This window comes from Leucopleurus acutus (assembly GCF_964270905.1).
Source record: "Leucopleurus acutus genome assembly, chromosome: 14".
NCBI lineage: Eukaryota > Metazoa > Chordata > Mammalia > Artiodactyla > Delphinidae > Leucopleurus > Leucopleurus acutus.
The window spans coordinates 73,294,789-73,312,680 of NC_139156.1; the positions used below are offsets into that span (position 1 = coordinate 73,294,789).

Below are 17,892 nucleotides of genomic sequence, written 5' to 3' on the forward strand. Positions count from 1 at the left end.
GATGAAAGGGAAGATGGTGGCAGAGGGAAAAACTGAGCCACCTGCCTGACAGGCATTTGAGGAAGGTGAGAGAATGTCTTGGAGATTAGTATACAACAAAGTGAAGATTCTGTTTTGATATGGGATTGCCATTACAGATTACCACAGAAGAGGTTATTCCTGAGCTGCCAAGTCAGCAACTACTACAGCAATGAGATTGAAACAAGTCTAGCTCTGATCCTTGTGTAATGATCCACTTGCAACAGAGCCTCAGCTATGTCCAGAGGGAACTCAGCAGCTACAGTTGGATTCCTGTGTAGTTCCAGTGGCACAATACAACAAAACTCTGGAGGTAGGCAGAGACTCTTGCTGTTGTGTATACTTAAGTGCACATTGGAAAAAATTAGGTGCTTCCACCTACAAGACTGATTAGAGGCCAGATTGAGGGGCATGGGTATATTTTTATTGATGATTCAATTCTGTGAACATAACCCAATTCAGACCTCCGATCTAATTAGCCTATGTAAATAGAGTCTTTTATTTATATTTTTATACCTCAGGTTCAACATTTGTAGGCTATATAAATTCCACTTAGAACACTTAAACACCAAAAAAAAAATTAAAAAACAAAAAACCCAGAAACCTTCCATCTCACTAAAGATAAGACCAACTGCCACTAAAAAAATCTGTGCCTGCCTGCACACACCAAATGGTAGTTGTCAGCTGTGCCAACAACACTTGACAAGTAGAATTGAATGTTCAACTCCTGAGTATTTTGGAATCCCTGACAAAGCAAAATCCTGATAATCAGTTTTACTTTTAAAGCATATTTTGGTTGTTTAATTAAAAAGTCATTTTTTCACTTATTCATTTAACAGATATATGTAGAACACAACAGGACACCAACTCTGCTTTGATGGCACTTACTGTAAGTCTAAATCATCTGTTCATTAATTACAGTGTCACTCAGTGGTACAAGGAGAAATATCCTTAAATTCTTTTGGCCGTATGGGCTCCAGGCTAGATTAACCCAATTTTGTAACATCATAAGTTATGCTAAACTGAAATTTACCTAACACATTTTAGATAAAACTTTTTAAAGTTTCTATGTGTAAGTTCTGTTTCCTGAAAGAATTGACTCATTTATGATTTAGTTAAAATTTCTTTTCTAAGTTCCATGCGTGAGTTCTGTTGCCTAGAACAATTGACTCAACCTATGAGTGATGTGTGATCATATCCAGAGAGCCATTTCCCTGTTTTTTAGCTCAGGTTCCTGACAATGGATGAGCTACAAAACACAATATGTTAGGGAAGTGATTTAGCAGTTTATTCCTCAACTGAAACCTGAGAGGCAGTTCATCCTCACTTAACAGGCAATGTATTTCTAGATGGTTTTTTTGACGTCCTGTCATGAGTCAACAACAGAATTAGGACTAGAACGTGTCTGTGCTTGGAGTGCCAACCTTTTATCATGAATTCTCTCAGGCCATCCCTCCTCTTAAAGAATGTTAGCTCTTATTTCCAGAAAGAATAGATCAAAATAATTGACTCCAAAGAACCTTCCTAATGCAGTGTACCATAGAAATGACCCTATAATGAAGCAAATGGAAAACGGAAGCATTCTTATTGCATTTATCATTTATTGAACAGTAGGGCCCTCAATTGAGGATTAGAATTAAATGACTTTAAATAAATAATCCATAGTGTATATTGGCACAGAAGTGATCAAAGATAGCTGAGAAAGGTATGAAATAAGTTAGGAAGAAACTAATTGAAAACTTACTGTAATCTGGAGGAAAAGAAAAGTAACTCAAACGAGACTCAAATGTGACTTGTGGAGTTTAGCTAACAGTGGTGCCAAGGCTCAAAGTTGAGAAACGTGTCTTTAGGGCTGACAACAAATTGAGATGAAATCATCAGTGGAGGAAGGCAAAATTGGAGGAGCTCTGTGAGGGCCTTCAGAGGCCACAAAGAGAAAAATAGCCCCTTCAGCGTTGGCAAGGCTTGCCTGGCTGACAGTGGGAAGTGTCCTTGACTCGAAGCCTGAGGCTAAGGTTTGGGGAGAGTTGGAGGCGGGATGAGATACAAAAGAAGACGAGAGATCAGGAGGCCTGGAATTGAGAGTCCTTCAAGTCTCAGGAGGAAGCAAGTAGGGAGAGAATAATGTTCATAATTCCAAAGTGCCGAGGGGAAACTAGAGAAGGCCAGGGGAACAGAGGAACTTGTTGGGGGAGGGTAACTGATAGGAGGCAAGGTCTCCTCGCAGGATTTTAAGTCTGTGGCTATAAATCCACCTCAAGTTTCTGGCACTTATATCAGTACAAACCATGAAGGATCTCTCTCAATTTTATGGAACCCTTTGGTGGGACTGATGCCCAATAATTCAGTTTCCCTCTATTTATCTGTATGTAACACGTTGTTTCCTGTAGTGAAGGGACCACTGAATTTTCAGACAGCACAGAAAAGTTACACTTTTCAACTGCAAATGTAATACCTTTTTTTTTGTTGTTAACAACTGTCAAAAATCTATTATTGGGGGGCTTCCCTGGTGGCGCAGTGGTTGAGGGTCCGCCTGCCGATGCAGGGGACACGGGTTCGTGCCCCGGTCCAGGAGGATCCCACATGCCGCGGAGCGGCTGAGCTCGTGAGCCATGGCCGCTGAGCCTGCACGCCCACAGCCTGTGCTCCGCAACGGGAGAGGCCACAACAGTGAGAGGCCCGCTGCAAAAAAAAAAAAAAAAAAAATCCATTATTGGGAAATCAATTCTCCACCCCATTTCCAACAACAGATTAGAGATACCCAGCAAGTGACTTTCAGCACACCGTGGAGTGTATTTTCTTATTTTTGGACCAGGCATTCTTCCAGAATCTTTGTTGAATCTCCTTGTTTTCCTCTCGCATCCACAGACCATCAAGTTGAGAGTCATACTGCCAACATTGCTATACTATTTACCTCCTGGAAAGAAATATTTTTTGTCTCTTTAGTGTGAAACCTAATACCCTTTTCATGAGAGTGTTAGAAGAGCTTGATTTGCATTTTCGTAATGATTAATGATGTTCAGCATCTTTTTGTGTGCTTAATTACTATCCATACTATACACACCTATTATAGAATGTCTAATTTTAAAACATATAGTAACAAAATACTCCAAAATTGGCACTCTCAAGGTCTGGCAGGGGTGAGGAGCTCTGGGGACTTTCCTACATTGCTTGGGGCACAGCCACTCTAGAAAATGGTTTAGTGGTTTCTTGTGAGGTTGAATGTACGCTCACCATTATCATCAGTAGTCTCACTCCTGGGTATTTACCAGAGAGAAATGAACACTTACATTCACAAAAAAACTTTTACAAAAATATTTAGGCAGCATTACTTATGATCACCCCAAACTAGAAACAACCCAAACTTTCTTCAACAGGTAAAAGACTAAAGAAACTATAATAAATTCATGCAATGGAATATTACTCAGCATTAAGCAGAAGCAAACTACTGATACCTGTGACACCATGGATGAACTTCACATGTATTCTGCTAAGTGAAACAAGTACACACTGTACAATTGCTTTATATGATATTCTAGAAAAGGCAAAGCTATAGTGATGGAAACAGATCAGTGGCTGCTGGGCTTACGAGGTTGGGGAAAGGTATGATTATAAGAGGTAGCACGAGGGAACTTGGGGAATGATGGCACTGTCTGTTCTGATCATCATGCTTGTGTGATCCAGACGTGTTAAAACTCATAGAACTGTATACGCCTCAAGAATGGGTGAGTTTTAATGTACATACGTTATAAATAAATAATGTTGAGGAAGTTTGTCTTTACCAAGTAAGTAGAAGTGGTCCCCACACAGATTAGTTCCTTAATTGTGGATATTCACACATTATTTAGACTTAACATTCTAACTTGGAATGCTGATTTAAGGCCTCATAAAGGTGGAACCCAGAGTCAGGTCTTCTGTTGTCATTATATTTATATCTTTCATGAACAGAGAACTAATGGGTGATTTCATTACTACATAGACAACAGCTCCATTTGAAACAAAAATTTTAATATATTCTTTTGAAACAAAATTTACATCACATGTTTGATTTGCTCTGTTTTTGGTACAGACCAGTGGGTCTTGGTGGGCTAGAGCAGAGAGTGGGCAAGTCCACAATCATAGTGAAGTGACACCCCTCTCCACCTAACCCTTGCCCCTGCTCAGGTATCTCTTTGCATCTGCTGAGTCTTCTGGAGGTGGGTGGGGATGCTGACTGGAGGGAAGAATGGGCGCTAGCTGTAGCTTGGTTGGAAGGAATGACAGGGAGTCTGAAATCGAATTTATCTTTAGATAAGAAAAATCTGGTCCAGTGAGAGTCAGCAACAGGACCTGAGGGTAGGAGAGGAGCAGTTGGTCGGAGTACAGACCAGTGGCTGATACCTACTCCAATGTGGAGAACACTGAAAGAATCATCTTTAGGCCCAGGGAACTGCTTTGTCCCTCTACCAGCACCTGAGTGTTACACAGAGGAAAGAATCCTCTCCTTCTGGCATCACAAGGACTGCAAAGCTGTGCATCATTAAGACTGAATGAGGAAGAAATAGAAAATATGAACAGACCAATCACAAGCACTGAAATTGAAACTGTGATTAAAAATCTTCTAACAAAAACCCAGGACCAGATGGTTTCACAGGCGAATTCTGTCAAACATTTAGAGAAGAGATAACACCTATCCTTCTGAAACTCTTCCAAAATATAGCAGAGGGAGGAACACTCTCAAACTTATTCTACGAGGCCACCATCACCCTGATACCAAAACCAGACAAGGATGTCACAAAGAAAGAAAACTACAGGCCAATATCACTGATGAACATAGATGCAAAAATCCTCAACAAAATACTAACAAACAGAATCCAACAGCACATTAAAAGGATCATACACCATGATCAAGTGGGGTTTATCCCAGGAATGCAAGGATTCTTCAATATACGCAAATCAATCAAAGTGATACACCATATTAACAAATTGGAGAAGAACCATATGATAATCTCCATAGATGCAGAGAAAGCTTTCCACAAAATTCAACACCCATTTATGATAAAAACCCTGCAGAAACTAGGCATAGAAGGAACTTTGCTCAACATAATAAAGGCCATATATGACAAACCCACAGCCAACATTGTCCTCAATGGTGAAAAACTGAAAGCATTTCCACTAAGATCAGGAACAAGACAAGGTTGCCCACTCTCACCACTCTTATTCAACATAGTTTTGGAAGTTTTAGCCACAGCAATCAGAGAAGAAAAGGAAATAAAAGGAATCCAAATCGGAAAAGAAGAAGTAAAGCTGTCACTGTTTGTAGATGACATGATACTATACATAGAGAATCCTAAAGATGCTACCAGAAAACTACTAGAGCTAATCAATGAATTTGGTAAAGTAGCAGGATACAAAATTAATGCACAGAAATCTCTGGCATTCCTATACACTAATGATGAAAAATCTGAAAGTGAAATCAAGAAAACACTCCCATTTACCATTGCAACAAAAAGAATAAAATATCTAAGAATAAACCTACCTAAGGAGACAAAAGACCTGTATGCAGAAAATTATAAGACACTGATGAAAGAAATGAAAGATGATACAAATAGATGGAGAGATATACCATGTTCTTGGATTGGAAGAATCAACATTGTGAAAATGACTCTACTACCCAAAGCAATCTACAGTTTCAATGCAATCCCTATCAAACTACCACTGGCATTTTTCACAGAACTAGAACAAATAATTTCACAATTTGTATGGAAATACGAAAGACCCCGAATAGCCAAAGCAATCTTGAGAACTTAAAACAGAGCTGGAGGAATCAGGCTCCCTGACTTCAGACTATACTACAGAGCTACAGTAATCAAGACAGTATGGTACTGGCACAAAAACAGAAAGATAGATCAATGGAACAATATAGAAAGCCCAGAGATAAACCCACACACATATGGCCATCTTATCTTTGATAAAGGTGGCAGGAATGTACAGTGGAGAAAGGACAGCCTCTTCAATAAGTGGTGCTGGGAAAACCAGACAGGTACATGTAAAAGTATGAGATTAGAACACTCCCTAACACCATACACAAAAATAAGCTCAATATGGATTAAAGACCTAAATGTAAGGTCAGACACTATCAAACTCTTAGAGGAAAACATAGGCAGAACACATAAATCACAGCAAGATCCTTTTTGACCCACCTCCTAGAGAAATGGAAATAAAAACAAAAATAAACAAATGGGACCTAATGAAACTTCAAAGCTTTTGCACAGCAAAGAAAACCGTAAACAAGACCAAAAGGCAACCCTCAGAATGGGAGAAAATATTTGCAAATGAAGCAACTGACAAAGGATTAATCTCCAAAATTTACAAGCAGCTCATGCAGCTCAATAACAAAAAAACAAACAACCCGATCCAAAAATGGGCAGAAGAACTAAATAGACATTTCTCCAAAGAAGATATACAGATTGCCAACAAACACATGAAAGAATGCTCAACATCATTAATCATTAGAGAAATGCAAATCAAAACTACAATGAGATATCATCTCACACCGGTCAGAATGGCCATCATCAAAAAATCTAGAAACGATAAATGCTGGAGAGGGTGTGGAGAAAAGGGAACCCTCTTGCACTGCTGGTGGGAATGTGAATTGGTACAGCCACTATGGAGAACAGTATGGAGGCTCCTTAAAACACTACAACTAGAACTACCATATGACCCAGCAATCCCACTACTGGGCATACACCCTGAGAAAACCATAATTCAAAAAGAGTCATGTACCAAAATGTTCATTGCAGCTCTATTTATAATAGCCAGGAGATGGAAACAACCTAAGTGTCCATCATCGGATGAATGGATAAAGAAGATGTGGCACATACATACAATGGAATATTACTCAGCCATAAAAAGAAACAATATTGAGTTGTTGTTAGTGAGGTGGATGGACCTAGAGTCTGTCATACAGAGTGAAGTAAGTCAGAAAGAGAAAAACAAATACCGTAAGCTAACACATATGTAGCAAATCTAAAAGAAGAATGGTTCTGATGAACCTAGGGGCAGGACAGGAATAAAGACGCAGACATAGAGAATGGACTTGAGGACACGGGGTGGGGGAAGGGTAAGCTGATGCAAAGTAAGAGAGTAGCATTGACATATATACACTACCAAATGTAAAATAGATGGCTAGTGGGAAGCAGCCGCGTAGCACAGGGTGATCAGCTCGGTGCTTTGCGACCACCTAGAGGGTTGGGATAAGGAGGGTGGGAGGGAGACGCAAGAAGGAGGATATATGGGGACATACGTATGCATATAGCTGGTTCAGTTTGTTATGCAGCAGAAACTATCACAACACTGTAAAGCAATTATACTCCAATAAAGATGTTTAGAAAAAAAAATTAAACTTGTGAAATGGTATTGTATACAATCTGTGAAAAAACTTACAGGTGGTTAATATTTTTAAATGTGTTACAGAAGGGAAGCATAACAGTTTCAGAAAAATCGCTGTCTTTGGAGAGAGCAGAGAATGAGATGGGAAAAGTCTTCAACTGTAAGTTACATTTGATTTTTAATGGAAAAAAACTTAAGTGAAAATAATCTGAAAATGGCAAAATGTTAATAATTCTTGATTTTTGGTGGTGATATGATTCTGGATGGTGGATATTTTGTGCAGTTTTCTGCATGTCTGAATTATTTTATTATTTGGATTTTTTAAAAGTTGAAAAGCAGTGACATGTAGTAGAAGCCAGAAGTGAGCAAGAGTGTTGGACTCTTTTTGTAAGCATTTTAAAAACATCCTTTGAGTTTTGAAAATGTTTTTAGGGAATTTTTTTTTTTGAGATAAAATTTACATAATGTAAAATTCACCATTTTAATAATTTTAAAGTGTACAGTTGTGACTTTTAGTATATTCTTAATGTTGTGAAACCTTCACCACTATCTAATTCCACACTTTCCATCACCTTTTTGAGGAATCTTGCAAGGAACCAGAAGTCTCCATTAGCAGTTGCAGCTTGGGACAAATGATGAAAATATTAATATTAAGTGATTTTATATGACTTCACCAAGAGACACCTGGGATCATTGAACTTACATGTTTAAATTGCTGTGTAATTAGAGATTTAAGGTCTTAATACTTCCCTCATAGACAAGAATAGCCCTTACCAACTTTGAGAGTTAGTAATGCCTTTTCCTGGGTGGTAACTTCACCCTCTACCCTTTGTGATTTTATCTTTTTTGTAGCACTGCCCAGAAGAGAGAAATAAAGACATGTCTTCTGCCTAAGCCTTCTATGGATATTCTCTCTTGCCTTCCCATGCTGTGTTGGTACACTTAGGAACTGCTATAGACTAAATGTTGTCTTCCCCCTCAAGGTTCATGTTTTGAAATCCTGATCCCCAATGTGATGATATTTGGAGCTGGAGCCTTTAGGAGGTGATGAGGTCATCAAGACAGAGCCCTCATGAATGAGATTAATGCCGTTATAAAAGAGGCTCTGGAGAGCTCCCGTGTCCCTTCCACCATGTTAGGACACAGAGACAGCTGTCTATAAAACAGGAAGTGGGCCCTCACCAGATGCCAAATCTCCTGGCACCTTGACCTTGAACTCCCAGGCTCCAGAAATGTGAGAAATGAGTTTTTATTGTTTATAAGCCACCCAGTCTATGGTTTCCTTTTATCACCCTGGTGGACTAGGGCAGGAACCTGTCTTCTGATACTTGCACTGCACTGTGTATTGATTTCCATGATAACGATTACCCTTAGTTTTGTTATTACTTATGACGCAATCAGCCTATCACTTGAGGAAGCTCTTGAATTCTGTGATCATATCGTTTTACCTTTGAATCCTCAAAACTTAGCATCATTTCTAGAACTTAGTAGATGTTCAAGTAAATGTCATTTGAATGAATGGCTTTAATGGATGAAGTGTCTGTGACTCAGTTCAGGTCTTTGCAAGTCCAACAACAGAAGTTGGTCAGACTTCTCATTTTTTATCAACTGTTGAATATGGGACAGTTGGCCTAAGATTTAGCATACCTCCAGTAAACAAGCCCAAGAGAACAAATAAATGTTAAAATCCTTCCCTCCCTGCAAGGGTCAGCTTGATCAAGGGCCTTGGATTAGTGGTTGATTTCTGCAATAAGATGTCTCTCACAATCTTACGTCAGATGTCCTTTCACATGTTTTGTTGATTTTTAGCAAAACTGAAGAAAGAATAAGAATTCTTTAGAATTTTTATGTATTGTCCCATAATTGCGTTCTTAATACGGAGGAACATACAAATCCAGGCGAAGATTCTTCTGTTCGGCCCTGGAACAACTGAAAGCAGATTACTGTAGTGATTAGAAGTTTGGCTTGCAATCAGATGGATTGTGCTTCAAATCTCTGCTCTGTCACTTTCTAGCCAGAAGTCCCTAGGCAAATTACTTAACTTCTCTAAGACTCAATTTTCTTATCTGCAAAGTAGGGATAATAAAAGAATGAACTTCGTAAGTTTTCTTTGAGTACTAAGTGAGGTAATACACATAAGAAACTAAGCATATAGCCTAGCGCGTAGTAAGTGTTCCCTTAATATTAGTGATTTTTATCTGGAACTTGGAGTGATAATTTTTGGTCATGGAAAGGGTCTCTGAAGAACCACCAGGGTGTGTGCAATGCAGGAGAGTGTAATGTGAATCACGTCAAGGAATTCAGGATTCAAAATTCAATTTCACCTGAAAGACCTTTGGCAACTCACTTACTTGGCCTCCTTTTTCACGTCTCTCACTATGTATTTTCTTTCTTTTTTCCCCTCTTTATACAAACTTCCTGAGAAAATAATCTGTTATGTTTGTTGACACCTTAACCAAGAATTCCTTCTCTGCACAGGAATTTGTTTTTTGATATAGTCATTCAGTGAGTAATGATAAGCTATAGACGTATTAAAGGAATGTCACGTATCAAGACCTGATGATGAGAGAAGGGTTTTTAAGTGGGTGGAGACTTCCAATGACTCTGGAATACTTTTATATGTATATTCTTCTTTTCTGCCTCTATATAAAGCTGGATAAGAAAAAAACAAAAAGAAAAACAAGCAAACAAACATTTCATGCTACCCTTTCTTTCTGGGTTGCTTGACAAACAAGATTAGTTTCTAAATCAGTTGAAAATCTTTTTGTTCTTTTGGTAAATTTTCAGTCTGGCAACAAGCAGAACAGGATGAAAGTCTCTTAGTCTTTCTTTCCAGGCCAGCTCTGTCATCTTGTTTCTACATATCTTCTTTGTCATTGTGTATTCACATGAAAATATTTGGCCCTCTAGGACTACGGAGACATTCTGGAATGACTGTACTCAGAGTTAGGGATCAGTCTAAGCCCTGTAGCTGCTTGGAAGCCTCTGTTCCCATATCTGTAACAGTAAGAGAATGGACTAGGTGCTGAATTGCAAGTAGGATTTATTTTACAGTCCTACTTTGAGTGGTTGGTAGTAGCTAACTGGGGTACTGAGTTGAGACAGTGAAGATGAAACCTGATACAGTGGGAGAATGTTTTGTGATAAATTAGCCATAAACATGGGACAGAGGAACGAGGGCCCTTATGCCAGAATCTTACCACCTGCTATAATAGACTAGAATGCTGTTTACATGCACAGCATGTATTATTGTCCATTTCTTTCCTAAAGAATTTGAGATACCATAAGTACTTTTTAAAAGCTAAAAAAAAAGAATTCAGAAAAGGTAATGGGAAATGAGAGTAAATATATGAAAAGCAGAAAGGAAGTGTAAGAACCAACTATGAAATTTGAGGTTTAATTTTAATATCCCTAACTTTATTCTCTAGTACTCTTTCTTTCTATTCAATGCCCATAGATCATGGCATATAAAAAGGAGTCATTTTGGCCTGATGGTAATATGTGAAACTCTGGATATTTTTCATATTTTCTCATGAAAATGTCTGGTAGAAATCCTGAGATTTGTTGAGGATTCAGCATGATGGGAGAAATGCTTTTGCAGGCTTACTGAGTCAGACTTAAGCAATCAAAATGATTGTTCTATTTAAAATTCATCAACAGTAATGAGCTCTTGCGTCATTCTGCAAAGATGAGACTTGGGTCTCGTGAAGGCTTTCAAAACCTCATTGCCAAAACTGAAAGAGAAATTAAGGAAACACTCCCATTTAACATTGCAACAAAAAGAATAAAATACCTAGGAATAAACCTACCTAGGAGACAAAAGACCTGTATGCAAAAAACTATAAGACATTGATGAAAAATTAAAAATGATACATACAGATGGAGAGATATACCATGTTCTTGGATTGGAAGAATCAACATTGTGAAAATGACTATACTACCCAAAGCAATCTACAGATTCAATGCAATCCCTATCAAATACCAATGGCATTTTTCACAGAACTAGAACAAAACAATTCACAATTTGTATGGAAACACAAAAGACCCTGAATAGCCAAAGCAGTCTTGAGAAAAAGAAACAGAACTGGAGGAATCTGGCTCCCTGACTTCAGACTATACTACAAAGCTGTAGTCATCAAGCCTGTATGGTACTCATAATTCAAAAAGACACATGCACCCCAATGTTCATTGCAGCACTATTTACAACAGCCAGGTCATGGAAGCAGCCAAAATGCCCATCCACAGACGAATGGATAAAGAAGATGTAAATATATACAATGGAATATTACTCAGCCATAAAAAGGAACAAAACTGGGTCATTTGTAGAGACGTGGATGGATCTAGAGACTGTCATACAGAATGAAGGAAGTTAGAAAGAGAAAAACAAATATCGTATATTAATGCATATATGTGGAACCTAGAAAAATGGTACAGATGAATCGGTTTGCAGGGCAGAAATAGAGACACAGATGTAGAGGACAAACATATGGACACCAAGGGGGGAAAGCAGTAGGGGGTGGGGGTGTGATGAATTGGGAGATTGGGATTGACATGTATACACTGATGTGTATAAAATGGATGACTAGTAAGAACCTGCTGTATAAAAAAGTAAATAAAATAAAATTCAAAAAAAAAAAGACAGTATAGTACTGGCACAAAAACAGAAATATAGATCACTGGAACAGGATAGAAAGCCTGGAGATAAACCCACACACATATGGTCACCTTATCTTTGATAAAGGAGGCAAGAATATACAATGGAGAAAAGACAGCCTCTTCAATAAGTGGTGGGAAAACTGGACAGCTACATGGAAAAGAATGAAATTAGAACACTCCCTAACACCATACACAAAAATAAACTCAAAATGGATTAAAGACCTAAATGTAAGGCCAGACACTATAAAACTCTTAAAGGAAAACATAGGCAGAACACTCTATGACATAAGTCACAGCAAGATCCTTTTTGACCCACCTCCTAGAGCAATGGAAATAAAAACAAAAATAAACAAATGGGACCTAATGAAACTTAAAAGCTTTTGCACAGCAAAAGAGACCATAAACAAGACCAAAAGACAACCCTTCATAATGAGAGAAAAAATTTGCAACTGCCAGAGGATTAATCTCCAAAATATACAAGCAGCTCGTGCAGCTCAATATCAAAAAAAACCAAACAACCCAATCCAAAAATGGGCAGAAGACCTAAACAGACATTTCTCCAGAGAAGATATACAGATTGCCAACAAACACATGAAGGGATGCTCAACATCACAAATCATTAGAGAAATGCAAATCAGAACTACAATGAGGTATCACCTCACACCGGTCAGAATGGCCATCATCAAAAAATCTACAGGGCTTCCCTGGTGGCGCAGTGGTTGAGAGTCCACCTGCCGATGCATGGGACACGGGTTCGTGCCCCGGTCCAGGAAGATCCCACATGCCGTGGAGCGGCTAGGCCCGTGAGCCATGGCCGCTGAGCCTGCGCGTCTGGAGCCTGTGCTCCACAACAGAAGAGGCCACAACAGTGAGAGGCCTGCGTACCACCAAAAAAAAAAAAAATCTACAAACAATAAATGGAGGAGAGGGTGTGGAGAAAAGGGAACCCTCTTGCACTATTGATGGGAATGTAAATTGGTATAGCCAATATGGAGAACAGTATGGAGGTTCCTTAAAAAACTAAAAGTAGAGCTAACATACGACCCAGCATTACCACTACTGGGTATATACCCTGAGAAAACAGTAAGTAATTCAAAAAGAGTCATGTACCACAATATTCATTGCAGCACTATTTACAATAACCAGGACATGGAAGCAACCCAAGTATCCATCGACAGATGAGTGGATACAGAAGATGTGGCACATAAATACAATGGAATGTTACTCAGCCATAAAAAGAAACAAAACGAAATTTGAGTTATTTTTAGTGAGGTGGATAGACCTAGAGTCTGTCATACAGAGTGAATTAAGTCAGAAAGAGAAAAACGAATACTGTGTGCTAACACATATATACAGAATCTAAAAAAAATTGGTTCTGAAGAACCTAGGGGCAGGACAGGAATAAAGATGCAGACATAGAGAATGGACTTGAGGACGCCGGGAGGGGAAAGAGTAAGGTGGGACGAAGTGAGAGAATGGCATGGACATATATACCCTACCAAATGTAAAATAGATAGCTAGTGGGAAGCACGTATAGCTGATTCACTTTGTTATACGGCAGAGAGTAACACAACATTGTAAAGCAATTATACTCCAATAAAGATGTTAAAAAAAACAAAAGAAAACAAAAACCTCATTGCCATCTACAGTGCCCTTAGATGCAGTTACCCAGTGCATAGTAAATGGATCCGCACAGCCACGTTGGGGCAGGGGAAATAGTCACACGTTTTAAAACTACATAGAGCTTTATGACTGGGATGATATTTTCCCTCTTCTATTTTGCATTGAGAATATATAAAAATAATGATATTGGCATGCTTGTAAATGATATATTTCTAGAAGCTACTCTTGAACTTTTCTGCAAGGTGGATTTTCAAAGTCTTTGCTATTTAACTTATATATTTAAACAAACATTTGCTCATTTACATTAATTAGGGTTATTTCTTTCTCCAAAATGCTGTAGAATTTTTTTCCTAAGTGATTTCTGTGCTCCTACCCTCTCTTCTATTTAGTATAGTCAGGTTGCTCTTTTTTAAAAGAAAGAAAGCAGAGAAGACTTCTGGTTCTGGCTAAGAAGTAGTAATAAGAATTGAATTTATGCCCTTGCCTGAAATAACAAAAAAAAATCAGAGTAAGTTAAGAAATGATTTTCAAGTTATTGGATATCAGGCAATGAAAGATAGTGATCTCAGAGAGATGGAAAACAAATGAGGGAACCCTAGGATTGCCAACAGTTGTTGCTTTGAGAGAGTTTCTGGACCATTGCACACTGAGGAGAAACACAGGCAGAGGCTGCAAAACTCTGGAGTTGAGATGGAACTGAGAATCTAGAGAAACCAAGGCACTTACATTTGGAAGGCAGAATACTGGAGAGGAGAGGTCTGCAAAGAGAGAGTTCTCTCTAGATTGGCAGAGGGTCTTCCTCAGTTATTCAGCCAAATAATTACCAGGGCATACATGTGCAGAAACTGTTTTGAGTCTAAGAAAAGAAATACTCAAAAAGATTAGAGACAACAGCACCCAGATCCCAAAATGGGGCCAGGACCAGCAGGATAAACTAGGGAATAGGACTAGATCCATCCCCTACCGGAGAGGAACAACTCATAATTCATGAACCGTTGGATAGAATACTGAGAATAGTCTTGCTTCAGTAGTGGAAAATAATTAGACCTAGGCAAAACACTGCTCAGATCTTGCCTGAGAAATCTTGTAAGCAGTGGCAGAAAGGATCAAACGATTTCCATATTACTTAACTGTGTCCCAGAAAAAAAACCCAAAATAGTTATAGGAATACAGAAATATCCAGCATCCAACAAGGTGAAACACAGTATCTTGCATCCAATCAAATATTGCCAGGCATGAAAAGAAACAGGAAAACCTATAATAAGGAGAAAAACTAATCAGCCAAAACTGATCCAGAACTGACAGAGATGTTAAAATTAACTGACAAGGACATTGGAAAATCATTATACTATATTTCATATGTTCAAAAAGCCAGAGGAAAAATTAAACATTCTAAATAGAGAGATGAAGATATAAAAAAAGACTCATATCAAACTTCTAAAGACAAAAAAACAGAAAAATCCTAGAAGTAAAACCTAGATGAAAAAAACATTAATGGGGTCATTACAGATTAAATAGTGTGGAAGTTTAATGAACTTGAAGACATAGCAATAGATATCCAAAATGAAACAGAGAGGAAAAAAAGACTAAAAAATTACAAAGACAGTAAAAATCAGTAAACTGTGGTACAACTTCAAGTGACTTAATATATGCATAATTGGAGTTCACCGGAAGGTAGGAACCAGAAAAAGATAAAGGAATGGTGAACAAAAAATTTTCAAATTTATGAAAACTATAGACCTTCACAAAGTTCAAAAACCCCAAGAATAAGAAATAGAATACTACCCCAAGGTTCATCATAACCAAATTGCCCAAGAACTGATGATAATGAGAAAATTTTATAAGCAGCCAGAGAAAAGTGTTACATTATATACAGAGGAATGCAGATAAGGATGATAGAAGCTTTCTTGTCAAAAACAGTGCCAGTGGAAACACAGCAAAGCACGATTTTTAAATTTCTGAAAGAGCAAAAGAACTCTGTCCATCTTGAATTCCATACCCAGTGAAAATATCTTTCCAAAAATAAATGTTACACAAAGGCTTTTTCCAATATCCAAAAACTGAAATAATTGAATATAAGCAGTAATCTTGTACTACAAGAAATGTTTTAAGAAGCCCTTCAGGTCAAAGAAAAATGATGCCAACTGGAAATTTGGATCTACACAAAGGCAATAAAGGTTTGTATTTTATTATTTAAATATCTTTACAAGATAATTGCATAAGTAAAAATAATAACAGTGGGATGTGGGATTTATAAGATACGTAGAAGTAAAACGTATGACTGTAATAGCACACAGACTAATAGGGAGGAAATGGAAGTAAACTGTTATGAGGTCCTTATAAAATCATTTGAAATGATATATTATCACTTGAAGATAAATGTGGTAAGTTAAACATGTATACTATAAATCCTAAAGAATCCCTTAAAATAACAGAACAAATAGTAAGAATTGTTAGCAAAAAAGCTAACAAAGGAGATAAAATGGAATCATAGAAAATACCCAGCTTATCCAAAAGAAGGCAGAAAAAGAGGAAAAGGGGAACAAAAAGCATAAAGGACAAAGAGAAATTAAATAGGAGGTTGATTTAAATCTTGCCATATTAATGATGTACCTGATGTATAAATAATCTAAATACCTCAAAAGGCAGAGATTATCATATTGAATAAAAATTTGAGACCCAAGTATATGATGCATACCAAACGCCTACGTGAAATATAAAGACACAAATAAGTTAAAAGTAAAAAAAAGTATGGAAAAAGATATGCCATACTCACACTATCATTTCTTAATGATAAATGGATCACACATTGCTGGTGGAAATGTTAAATGCAACAGTCCCTTTGGAAAACAGCTTGGAAGTTCCTTATAAAGTTAAACATATACCTGCCATATGACCCAGCCATTTCACTCCTTGGTGTTTATTTATCCAAGACAAATGAAAGTATATGTCCATATAAAGACTTGTATACAGATGTCTATAACAGCTGTACTTGTAACAGCCCCAAACTCTCATCAACCCAAATGTCCATCAATAGGTCAATAGAAAAACAAAATATATTATATCCATACAATGAAATACTATTTACCAGTAAAAGGAATGAATTCTTGATGCATATAACAGTATGGATGAATCTCAAAATAAGTGCTCAGCTTAAGACACCAGACAAAAAAAGAATACAAACTACTATGTAATTCTATTTACATAAATTTCTAGTAAATGCAAACTAATGTATAGTGACAGAAAGCAGATCACTGGCTGCCAGATGGGTGAGCAGGACGGGGTGTTGTGGGGAAGGGTGGGAGAGATGACAAAGGGGCAAAAGGGGTCTTTTGAGAGTGCTTACATGTTCAGTATCTTTAGTGTAGTGATGGATCCATAGGTCATATTTAACATGTGGACATATGTCATATGTCAAAACTTATAAGATTGTATACTTTAAATATGTGCAGGTTATGGTACATCAATAAAACTCTGTACATCAATAAATACCTCAAAAAAGCTGTTCAGAAACAACTGGAATATAATAGTATGCACAGAAGGTTTCACCTCAGGGTGATCAGGATGCAAATATTTTACCACTTTCTCCTATCCACTTTACACATTAAACATTAGCATTTTATTTTATCAGCAGAACAACTAACTTGATAACTGTCTCAGAAACAGACAGATGCTGACTAGGAGCCTTGATTAGACTCCTATTAACTGAACATATTATCTAAAATAATCACTATCAACTTGGCTTTAAGTATCTTCTGGTACAATCATAATTTTTCATCAGTGTAAACAAACTTCTGATAACCTCACTCAGAATCTCCTAATCCACCAAAGAAAATATTCAGACTCTCCTTGTGGCACAATTGTAAATGCAGACACAGACTCACAGAGCTTGAAAGAGCCTCAGTACTATCTGCTTTACTTTCACAGAGAAAGCGATTGAGGGTCAGAGGAAATGAGTGACCATTTTGAAGTCATACAACTAATTGAGATTAGAACTGGTGTGCCCTGATTCCCTGAGTAGGAGTTCAGTATTTCAAAACTCAGAGGACTTTAATATAGAAGCCATGCAATAAATATTTGTTACATTCAGAATGAATATCCCAGATTGAACTGGTAACCTTACACTCTCCTATTTTAAAATACACTGAATTATTAGAAAAGGAAACCCAAACTGGTACCAAAATCTAAACCTCCAGTCTTTCTACATTAACAAGTTTCCCTTTT

General features: G+C 37.6%; 1 long non-coding RNA gene across 1 annotated transcript in view; it reads left to right on the top strand.

The window, feature by feature from the left end:
- The first annotated feature begins 6,114 nt into the window (after positions 1–6,114).
- The window catches only part of LOC309971515, a 115,428-nt gene continuing 103,650 nt past the window's right edge, over positions 6,115–17,892 (top strand). Inside the window, exon 1 of the long non-coding RNA XR_014326738.1 lies at positions 6,115–6,283. This is a non-coding gene — a long non-coding RNA (uncharacterized lncRNA). The remainder of the gene's footprint in view (positions 6,284–17,892) is intronic.